This window comes from Numida meleagris, chromosome 3, assembly GCF_002078875.1.
Source record: "Numida meleagris isolate 19003 breed g44 Domestic line chromosome 3, NumMel1.0, whole genome shotgun sequence".
In the NCBI taxonomy this organism is placed as follows: domain Eukaryota; kingdom Metazoa; phylum Chordata; class Aves; order Galliformes; family Numididae; genus Numida; species Numida meleagris.
Window position 1 is genome coordinate 30,666,082 of NC_034411.1, and position 12,355 is coordinate 30,678,436.

The window sequence follows — 12,355 nt, forward strand, 5'->3', positions numbered from 1 at the left end:
CTTCCCTTCCTCTCCTCCTACCTGGAGTCTTCTCCACACTCCAAACAGCCCAACAAGTTTGGCTTATTAATCCTGGAAGGTGCACAAGAGGGCCCATCCACAGTGAGTGGGCCCCACAGACTCCTGCAGGATGGGATGCTCTGCTTTATGGAGCTGGTTCAGTAGTAAGGTCTTCAGAGCCATCCCAGGAAGCCCTTGAGCTCATTCAGAAAACAGGAGCTCGGATCCCAGCAAACCCACACACTCACCAAAAGGAGCCTGGAAATGATCTGAGGGAGAGCACAGATGGAAATCATTGTCATCAGGGAGGCCAAGAGCTTTGCAGGAAGCACGAAAGGATCAGATGTTTCAGTGGATAAAAATGAATATCCAGAGCTACACAAGATAGAATAAAAATGTGAGAGATCTAAGCTTTTTTGCTTCAGGACACAAGCCAGCCCTGATGGACAGGGACTAAGACAAAATGACACATCTGAACAGGTTACTTCATAATTACCTGAAGCCACATTTCCTGCCCTCTTCCCTGCAGTGGCTGTCACTGGGCCCATCCCAGACCACTGGGAAACTCTTCTGAGACTGGGTCTGCAGGGCTAGCAGGAATGAAATGGGGCTCTGCAGAGGGGAGACAGGGAGACAAGCTGGGAAACCTCAACCATGATAGAGCTTACTCATTATCTCCTTGCTCTCCCCCCTACTTCCTACCTTTCCCCCTACTATTTTTGCCAAGGGAAGATCTCTCCTAACCAAAGCTCTGATGAAAGAACAGCCTGCTTTGGATTAGGTAAGCAAAAAAATTAATTTGCAGACCATCTGTCCAGTCCAAAGAAGAGTGTTTTTTCCCAAACTGAGTTAACTCCATGCAATGGCAACAGAAAGCAACATGAAATTAAACAATAATAAACCAAATCTGACATCATTTGGAGCTCATCTGGTCCCTCCCCTGTGGGTCAATAGAGAGAAGAGAAAAGTAGAAAGAAACCCAGTCTGAATCAGATAAAAGACAGTGGGTTTAGGATGGTGTTTCTGAGAGAGAAGACCCCTCCTAGAGGCCTGCAGGAGGGAGGGAGAAGGGGCACAGGAAGGAAAGATGGACGTGGACAACCTGTCTCTTCTACAGCAGCCAATTGCCTGCAATGGCAGAGCCATCCTGACCCTGTCCAGACACACCAGTGGCACACCATTACCAATATCCACACTAACAGGCAGAAAACTGTTCAAAACTCTGATCAACACCCATTCTCATTGAGATTTGTGCAATACCACCTCCAGAACACAATGCACACGTACGCAAGGAGATGACTGGATTTAGCCATCTCCTTGTAAAATACAGTCTTAGGTCTGTATATTAAGCACCTCAAGGTAAACTCACTTTTTTCTTCTTCAGTGGAAGCAGGAAAATAAGGCCTTTTTCCAAGTGATCGACCAGCAAAGGACACCGGTGTCAAGGAGTGTGCTGCAGACACGCTTTCTGTTCTGTCTGCACACCCAGCTCAGGGCATATTTGCCTAGACACACAGAATACCTCTCTCTAGGAGGGAGGGATTTCAAGGGAAAATTAGCAATTGGATGGTGTTCAGAGAGCACAGCTTCACCCCAGGAGCTGAGGGCATGTCCCAGAAGGAGATCTACAACTGTGCTATGAACACTAACAGCCAGTGCAGGACTGTATGCAGCACACAGGGGCAGTGCTGTCTTATGGCTTCTCCAGCCTTTGGAAGAGGCAGAAGTCATCAGAGTGGATGGCTCTGGAATAAGTGGAGTCCAAGGCAGTGGAAGAGAGGAGATAGTGGAGCTTTGGACCACATAAGTGAGGAGCACAGCAGGATGGGCTGGTTAGGTCCATGGGGCAAGGGCAGAGCTGGGAGCCCAGGGTTTCGCTAGTGGGGAACTTAAAGGCTATTAAAGCAACGGGGTAAGGAATTCGCTCTGATACTGTGCTCTCCCAGCTTCCTCTTCTCTGGCCATTTGAACTCCATTATAGCAACTTGCTTCCAGCGATGCTGGAAGCTCTTCAGGATAGACACTAATTCTCAAAAAATGCTATGCAGCTCCAAGTACCAGGAATTATGATCCACAACAATTATCTCCGCTGCCATCACGGCATTCATCCAACAGTCCAGCCACTGAGATGTGGATGTGGTAAAATAGATGGTCTATAGCAAAGGGAAGAAGATAGATGCTTGATTTTCTTCCTTTTAATGGGCTTCTTGTAGGTGTGTCACTGCTAATGAGGGTTGAGTCATGCTGGCCAGAGCTTTCTCTTGCACAACTCTCCCTGCCTCCCTAGGCTGCTCTGGATCTGCCCTCTGATAGCACTCTGCCTGATGACTAGGGTAAGCACCACTGCCAGCAGAGGTTTTATGCAGTATTTGCTGAGCTTTACCAGAACTGGGACCCAGTTGTTTCACTGTGGTGGCTGTTTGCTCAGCCATTCCCCCCATCTTCCCCTCCAAAACCCTCCCAGCACCCTCTCCATGCCCCCAGCAGCCAAGGGCAAAGCCCCTCCAGGTGGCATCATACCTGTCCCCTTCAGTCTACACTAATCCCAGGAAGAACCAGGACAGTTTGAGGAGAGGTGCAAGAAGCAAGGAACTTCAGTACAGTTTGACTGAATCCTGTACATGCTTCCTTTTCCTTCCTAATTCTCTTCCAGACTTTTGGAGGAGTCACACCCCCATGCACCATTCCCCTCAGGACTTGCTTGACCTCTATACACAGGGGAGTACGTCTCAAGCTGGTGCTGAAACCTTCCCTTCCAGGACTGCGAGTCCAAAGACACTGTGTAAGTAGGCAGCGTTCCCTTGCTGATTCAGCTAAACATACTGGCACATCACGAAGAAAATCTGAAGCATTTTCACTGACTCACATGGGTCCAGAGTTCCTCCTATATCCATCCCTGGCTACAACAACAAGTAGGGCCTGCCTCTGAGCCTCAGTGCCTTGGGATTGCAGTGGATGGGAAAGGAAATCCCATGAGGGGAAGAACTTGGGTCCTGCCCAGCACTCAAGGGAACAGAGACCTTCCACCCCACAACGTGCACAGGCTGCAGGGGTGCACAACGCATTGCCTTACTCCGGTTTAGTCTCATCTCTGAATCTGGCCTTTAGTCTCCAAGTGGCTCCGCATGCCAGGGCACTGTGTTCAAGCATTAAAAATACCAAGGCTGACAGTTAGTGTTTATTAATAGCACAAGTGGTGTTTATTGCTGAGCAACAGTCAGCAGCTTGGAGGTTACTGGTGGTACGAGCCAAGGTCTGAGCATGTTGTCACATTGTTCAGCCTTGGGGGAAGAGGCTCCATCTTTGGAGGCAGAAGCAATGGCTATGGGAAGCGAGGTGGGAGCTCAGTGCTCTGGGGATCTGCAGGATCAGGCAGAGCATCCTGACTGGGTGCAGCCAGCATAGCCTGGGGGAGCTGGCTTCTGATTAATAGAGAGAAATTGGGGTGTGGGGTTGGGGAGATACTTGTCAAAGGACGTTTTTCTGCTTGCACTCCAGACATCTCTGCAATGAATCTAACGACTAAGTCTTTGTGATTTAGAAGAAGTGACCATGTGGTACACCTTGCTGGATATTCTACAGAGATCTGTGCATCTGGCTTCTCTGCAGAGCTCTGGAGCACCATGGAAGACGGGAAGGGATTCAGAGGCTGACAAAACTTGAACTCTAATAAGCAGTGGTCACACCCCAGACACAGGCCCCACACTCTAGCACTTGTATCTGGAGGCAAAGACCAAATCTGATATCAACAGGTATTTCTCTCAAATTCTTGATCTTGCTCTCCCAGCAAAGCAGACTTTGAGTGATGTTTTGCACTCCCCAGGCTCTCTCCCCCAGAGCCGTGCTCCCTCACTTTTATCATTTTATGGGGAAAACATCACAGCACTACCATGCTGTAAGCAGCATCCCCCTTTGCTGTGTTCCTCCTGTTTTTCTTCCCTTTGTCATCACGCATATCATGCGGGACTCCAGGAGAACACTACCCATGTTACTCCTTACGTATTGCTTCAGGGAAAGACAGTTGCAGCTGGGAAGCTCCTTCATCCTGCCCACACAAAACACTGCACACCTGGAAATCTCATTACGTGACTGATGAGTGCTCATCTTAACTAAGGCATGACTTTGTGCTGGAGCCACGCAGAGTGGAGCAAAGGCTCAGTGACAGGCTGCAATGTAAGCAAAAGCTATGTTTCGCACAGCATGCAAAGCTCCATCTTGCTGCCCGCTATCGTGGAATCTCTGAGCACCTGACGGAGGCTACCAATTAATCCATCCTTAACAACTTGCCATTAATTCACTTACAGATCGTCCCCTGAGGTGGTTCAGTGCTGTTACAGCTGCTAACAGATGAAGAAACTGAGGCAGTAGTGCAAACGGCCGTACCTTTCAGCCAGTTTATTTTACAGTTCTGCCAAACACGGGGTTTGGCTAAAGCACATCTTCCATAGAGGCCACACATTTGGCTCACTCCAGTTAAAAGCACTAATTCAAATCTCCGTGCAGATTCCATCCTCAGGATGCACTGCAGCCCGTGCAGGTCTGCACGGGGCTGGCGTGCGTGTGCTCACACTGGCTGTTCCCATAGCCTGGCAGGAGCTGGGTGCCTCCTCTCCTCCCTCAAGGCCCCAGTCCAGGTCAGGGAACTGGGCCGTCGATGTTTAGTCTGGAATGGTCTGCGGGACACGATTTGGTGGTGTTCCCGTGATACTTCGCACAATAAGCTTAGGGAGGACAATGCTGTTTCTTTGTGAGACATGGTGATGCTGTGTCTTGTGACACGGCCTATTAGCAGATTGGCTAATGCTGGGTGTGCAGCTGCTTTCTGTCACGGGAAAGGCTGAAAGCAGCCAGAATATACCTGTGAATCCTGCCTCTAATTACTTACAGCAAAAAGCACCGTGCTTCTGGTTTTCCCGTATCTGAGCACCTTGCAGACACATGAAAAATAACAGTCAATAGCAAGAACAAAAATCCCTTTTTATGCCTTACTAAAATCCTGCTTAGAAAACAGGATTACGCTTGAAATAGGCTGTGATAGAGAGACACAAGGGAAGACAGGCACTTCTTTTCATGAAGACAACCTATTAAACAGCTGAGTGGGTTTTGCTACCTCTACTTAACCGGAGCTCTCTCTACATCCCCTATTGAAGATGCGTTGCCTCTTTACAGGGTCCACTTGGCAGCCCTCCATCAGAGGGCTGACTTTTTCTGGGGATGGGGAGGGGATGTGAAACAGCCCAATGAGGGAACAAAATGTTTTTCCTTTAATTTCACCGAGGCCAACATTTGTCCTTCTTGCTGAGGGTGGCTCAGTGGTAATAAGGATCCCGGCGGTGAACTTCCTGTGAACTGATGGGAACAGCCCTTCTCCTGGAGTGAGGAGACAATATCCAAGGGCTGTGTGCGGAAAAGGGAGGTAGTCAGCTAATAAAGAAAATTAACCCGGTGGACATGATTTGCTTGCATTCTCCAAAGCTGGAGTTCTTTTATAAGGCTTGCTACAGAAAGCTCTTAAGGATAACAGCTAATCCCTGGATAAGGGTCAAAGTTCTCACTGGGCATTAGAACGTGAAGATGTGATTAAAGAAAAAGTGAAAACTCGCTGCTCAGAGTAGAGCCTCCAGTGGGGAAGCCACAGGGTGCCATGCTCTGGTTGCTGCTGAATGATCCCAGGACACCAGGGATGAGGAGCTAATGGCTTTGGCTGATGGTGCTCGCGTGTCTGAGGAGCCCAAAAGGAACATAAATGTATTTGGAATTAAGCAGTTCAACCACACTCTGAAACAGCCGCTGGGACAGGTGTAAGGTGACATACCATGGCACCAGACAGCCACATTTTCACTTCTCCACCAATGGGGCCTGGAAGTCCCCTCTGGAAAAAAATATTTAGCAGTTGCTGTGGAAACCTCCAATTAGATGACTGAGATCGCGTGTATCTACAACCCAAAAGGCAAACAGGGCTCAAGTGACTTAAAATCAATAGAGAAACCATAAAAAAGAGCCACAGTGAGACAAGTATACACAACCTTTTTCCAGGCTTAGGAAAGGTCTGAGATTAATGACACCAGAAGACAGGGAGCAGATTAAAAATAGGGCAGAACCTGGCTGTAAAGGGATATGACAGGAGACGGAAACAGGGTCTAAAGTGTGCTGAAGGGTGACAGGATTTAAGGCTAGGAAGGAAAGTCATTGCTGGCATATTGCTTGCCCAGCATGAAGGCTTGGAAGCTTTTTGGCTTGACTAGAGACTTGTACATCACACAGCTCTTGTGCCCATACAAATAGCACAAGCTTCCCAGTAAAACTGGGAGAGCTGGTGACCTGGGCTTTAATAGCTGCCTATTCACCTGCATGGTCAGCCTGAGAAGTTGCTCAGTGCAGGCACAACTCCAGCACTCCTGCAAGCTCTAGCCACAAGTTTTCCAGGATTCAGAAGAATTGGCTCCACTGAGAGACACGTCCACAGGAGTGCAGGAGGTTTTGTAAGTGGGAAGGCTTCCTATGTCCAGGGCTGACAGATAATCTAAGGCTTGCCCCACCCCACTCCTGAGACACTCAGCTTCTTCCTCCTCATCCTCCCATTGCATAGGGTATCCCTTACCTTCCTCTTTCACTACTCTTGCACTGTGCCTCACCTTTCCCAGACAGCAAAGCCTCGGCTGATCTCTGCCTCAGTGTTTCCCTCACTCCTCACCCCCTTCTGCCTGATATACAGCACCACAATTCTAGCTGAAGCACAGGTGCAAACCTCCAGATTGCAATGAGCACAGCTTCAGGGAATCCCTCCTAAACAGAAGTTAGGAGCTCTTCCCTTCCACAGCACAAATAAATGCCAGAACATTGCCATCCTGCAAAACGGTGAGCAACAGGTTCATCCCACCCCAAAGTCTCACAAAAGGTCCTCACTGCACTTTCAAGGATATGATCCACACAAGTCTTTTCCAGTGAGGGCAGAAAGCAGTTCCTTTCAAAGGAACCACCATGCAGAAGAGGGAATGAGAGCAAAGCTTGCACATGCAACTACAGTAAAAGAGCAGAGGGTGGCCAATTGGAAGCAATACATACCAGTAATATACAAGCCAAGTAATTAATACCCGCTTGTTATCGTTCTCAATGATCCTACCCCCTTCCTAATGAGCAAAGGGATAAAAGTGTGATTGGTACCAAAATATTTATTGAGGTTATGTCTCAAGATGGAGAGGCACAGGGAGGCATGACTTCAGCTGGAACTGGGTGTTCAGTTTTGGGCCTCTCGTTACACAAAGGCTGTTGAGTTGCTGGAACGTGTTTGGAGAAAAGTGGCAAAGCTGGTGAAGGGACTAGAAAACAAGACTTACAAGAGTGTCTGAAGGAACTGAGGCTGTTTAGCCAAAATAAAAGGAAGCTGAGGAGAAACCTCATCACTACAACTGACAGCAAGAAGGGTGCAGCGAGGAGGATGCCTGCCTCTTTTCTTGGGTTACAAGCCATAAGATGCAAGGAAATGGTCTCAAGTTGTGCCAAGGGAGGTTTAGATTTGATATTTGGAAAAATTTCTTCATATAAAAGATCAGGCATTGGAATGGGCTGCCCAGGGAAGAGATGTGTGGATGTGGCACTTAGAGACATGGTTTAGTGAAGGTCTTGTTAGTGGTAGGTGATGGTTGGACTTGATGATCTTAAGGGTCTTTTCCAACCTAAATGATTCTATGATTCTATGACTTATCTGCTTTGGGGGAAAGTATACAGAGATTTCTAATAATTTCAACAAGCTGGGAATCCTTCTACAAACAGACAATAAAATAACAAGAAGTGAATGGAACTTGATCATCTGTCAAAAACCCCAAAATGAAATATGTGCTTTGATACTGAAAGACCACAGTTGCTTTATGCATGGGGAAATCAAGGCAGGGAGGCAAAGGAGATCATCAGCCCAGCTGGGAACTGAACGCAGCTCCCTCACTTCCCACACCTCTGCTGTACAGACTAGGACCTGCTGACTCCCACACTTTTTCCAGCCCTTCAGGTGTGCTAGGCAATTCCTGTCTGATGATGAGTGAGAAATATAGTTCACCGCATGATTGAATATAGCTATGTGCAAGACTGCACCTGCACCCACACTGCGGGGCACCACCGCCACCTCCCCAGCACCAGAGCCACAGCATCCTCCTGGCTCAGCAGGACCAAGGGAAACGCTCCCCTGTGAGCTCCCCAGGCTGGCACCTCCAGCAGAAGCGATTGCAAATTCCAGTGCAAACTGAGAAATCCCTCAAAAGGATTTAGAGAGATTAGAAATGAGCAGGAAACAAAATGAGATTTAACTTGGGAAAAGATAAGCTAATGTATCTGGGGCAAAGCTGCTTTGCATTGGAAAGGGGACACCCTGGAAACTGCCAGAAGAGCTGAGAACAAGCAACTGGGGAGAGGTGAATTTAGAGAGAGACACACAAGAGACTCTAAACTTATCTAGAGCCTCTTCTGTGGTTCTGGAGTGATCTACCTTTGAGTGTGTTCAGCGGAGGACACCTTCTGAGGGAAAAGGATTATTATTGTTATAAATGAAAGGTATCAGGAGATGATTGAGTGCAGAGCTCAATGAGTTGATGTAGGAGGATTTGAAGAACTTCCAAGCTGTCACCGGCCAAGAAATGCTGTCAAATGAGACGCAGAGAAATTCCACAAGCATCTGAGGTCCGTGTTTGAGAGGAGGGAAGCTCACCTAGGCACATTTATAAACCTAAAGCAACAATGTGAAATTGAGGCAGAGAAAACAGAGGCTAAAGAGAAAGACAAAGACCAGAAGATGCAATGCGTTAGGCTATGGAATACGACCTGCACAAAGACACACATATTCAGATCAGCAGCATATTTGCAACTGGTGGACAACTGAAAACTGGGAATTGTTCTTCTTGTGATGTCTCTGAATTCATGTCTGGTCCCAACAATTCTGCAGGGGTGTGGATCACACTCAGTCCCACAAAGTGAGTCACTAATGTCACAGACTCTTGGACTGCACATCCAGCCACTCCAACGGAGTACTGGTGCATAGGGCAGTGCCACTCCCTGACTCATCAGCACCACCTCTGGCAGTTTAGCCAGTTCTCCTGGGTGCTGTGTATTGACTAGGTCTGCTCTGTATATTCGCAACACACAGTTCTCACAAGTCAGTACTGCAAGCAACAAATTGGACCTAAGCCTCAAGAATGGCCTCAGATTAGTCACCGAGTAACTCAGGATGAGCCTGTGACTCATAATTTATGGTGCCTATGGAGACTGGAAACAATCAGATTCAGTGCTGTTGACCCCAATTCATCAAACTTTCAATGGTGAGATAAATTAAAATACGTAGGAGCTGGCTTCTTATTCTCCAGGAGCAACAACACCTTAGAAGAAACATGAGCTAACCAGGAGCTTCCAGGCTGCTCCTCCCAGATGTGAGGTCCTTGCAATGCAAAAGAAGATTTGAACTTTCCAGCAAGTTGCCCAAAATAATGAAGGGGACTTGAGGAGAAGTGAGCCAATTAGAGCTGGAAAAAAAAAAAAGAAAATGTGGAGCCGGCTGACAGTAATTTGCTTTTCCAGAAGTTAGTACTTACACCGACCTTTAAGCAGCTAGGTGAGGTGTTTCCTTGAAAGGAATGAGTCCATCATAAAGTTCTGTTAGGGCTTTTGGTTCTGCAGTCCTAGAGTTACAGCCAAGCACAGGCAGGAAGGGTAGCAAAGGTGCCAGCAGGAGCTTCTGGAGGAGAGGCCAATGACACAGGGTTAATGGCATGCAGCATGGGCTGCCTCCAGTGCTAGGGTTCTCTGTAATGAGAAGGGTCTGAAGGCTGGGCAGCCAAACAGCAGCTTGGAAGCCTTTCCAAAATGTACACTGTAGCTCAGGCAAAAGTTATGGGTAAGAGTTAGGAGTAAAGGGCTCTACTCAGTTCATGCAGACCCCACTTCTGGCCTTAAAATCTCTGAAGAGGTGATGGAAATGGTTTATTTGCTTAAGTTGTTCATTATGATCGTCTTGTGCCACCTCTCCTGAGCAGTCCACAAGGCTTGCAGTAAAGGGGTCTGGTCTCTCCTCCTTCTGCTTAGGTAATGCTCCCATTGAACAGGGTTGGACACAGAAGACATTGCACCACAGATATGTTCAACCAAGATTCACAGATTCTTGCCATCCATAGCCAAAGCTTCACATCTGCAAAGCTCCATGCAGGTCAGGAGCAAGGCATCACCACGTGCATCTCAGGTTATTTTGGTATGTCATCAGTGATGCGGGCAGAGCCAGATACCTTTCCCAGCCTGGGTCTACCATGCAAAATTCTCCAGATGTGGAATGTGCAAGGAGCTCCTAAGTAGCGGGCAAAAGCCGTACTGAAGTAATTCCCTAGCTGAACCCTTGCCATGTGGGCACATGGTTTGTAGCTCAGCTCCTTCCCCTGCCATGTCCAAGTGCCAGGCATGGCCAGGAGATGCATGGCAGAGGGTGAGCAGTGCGGGTACCCCTGTGTTAGAGACACATAGGAGCCTACAGCAACAGGTAGCAATGGGCTGATGCCAGAGGAAACACCTGGGCACTTTCCTTTGGGGAGGAGTTAGGTACACTTTTACCTCTTAAAGAAATGTTGGGAGTTCATGAGTGAGGTAAAAATAAAGACCATAAATCAGTAAGTTTAGCCTTGTATCACAACACAGGGATATAGCCAAGAAGCATGGATATTTTCCAGTATGTCGCTCAGCAGTGAATGTGCCGCATCGCCTTCCTGAATGTACATTGAGGCATCTCATGCAGCACTTGGAGGAAACGTGTAACTGGAAGGCTTCTTCAGTCTTGGGCAGATAAACAGGTCACACCTGTAGAAGAAGCCTGTCTGCCAAATTTGCATGTCACCTCCAGACACACAGAGAGCTGCACCTCTGGGAGATGCCCCACCATCCCCTCCCAACACATGAAGCTGGCAAACCACTACCACCAGGACTTGACATCTGAGGGAGGACTCAACCCTCATCCCCACCATGGTGCGGAGCTGTCAGAATGGAGGGGAAAGGGCTCTCTGAAGACCAGAGCTCTCCACATTCCTCACAGGCTGCCACCAGCCCCCAGTGCAAGGGTATCACAGTTCACCACATCCCACGAGGCATGGAGCCAGCCTAGCTCCTGCCTCTGGTGGCATTCCTACAGCACCTGGCCCAAAGGTGGCCTGCTCTCAGGTGAGGTGCTTGGGAGCCATCATGAGACACCTGTAGAGAAGCGGTGTTTACCACCACAGCCTGCGCTGAGAGTCTGCCCACTCCCACACCCAATAACAATGTGATACCACAGCACCTCCAAAGTGTGGGCTGGTCTCACTTCCCTGACAGGGGACAGATTTCCTCCGGGTTTCCTGGGTCCTCCTTCATAACACGCTCTGGAGATGGCCTTAGCACCCAAGCGGAGCCTTTCTCTGAGGTGCTCTCTCCCTGCTTCCCTACCAGAGGGCTGACAGGCTCAATCTGCAGCCTAAATCAGTAGTAACAAGGAGTCAAAGAAGCTAACAGGTGTCAAATTGGAAAGAGGGAAGGCATTTCTAACCTAAAGCACCCTTTTCCCATTGCCAGTGGGGTTTTCTGTCTGGGACACCTTTTTCTTCCTTTTCAGGTGGCTCCACTCTTTGAGTCCCACAGAATAACTGAAGCAGGCATGAAGAAATCTGCCTGAAGATAACATTTTAATCAGTACAGCCAGCAAGCCTGTACGTGATCAGACGTTTCAAGAGAAAACCCCATTCGTGCTGGGCACACAGCAGAGAACGTGGCCAGGCTCCATGCGTCCTCGTCTCACCCCAGGACAAGGCACACATGAGCCAGGTGTGACAGATGGGCTCAGAACAGGCAGGACTAGGGAAAGCCACACTCCTGAGGCTGAATACCTCGCAAAGCGCGATCCTCACCCATGCGTAGCCTCTCCAGGGAGGCCAAGACTCCCTTCCAACAATGTGCCACAGCCATTCTCCTTACAGGAGGGTGCAGCCCAGCCATATCTGTTCTGGAGGGTAAATTTGAAGAGCTGGACTGCTTCCAGATGCCTATTTCAGAGCTGGCTTGGACAATCTCTTGCTGTGCTGCTATCCTGTTGCAGCTGCAGTGCGCGTATAACACGGTGCAAGGTCTCTGACCAAGCCCTGCAGCAGCCACATGCAAGTGTATCCCTTCAGCAGGTGGAGTTGTCCCAGATGAAAAGTGCCACCCCACCAGGCACTGTCACTGTGTCATGGAGTAACCTAGCCCTCAGAAGCAGGAGGGAGGACTGCAGGTGGTGTTCTCCTTCACATCCCAGAAGCAGCCAGCTCAGCTCACTATCAGCATGCAGGGTTTGACATGCTGTGAACCACTACATCTATCCAGA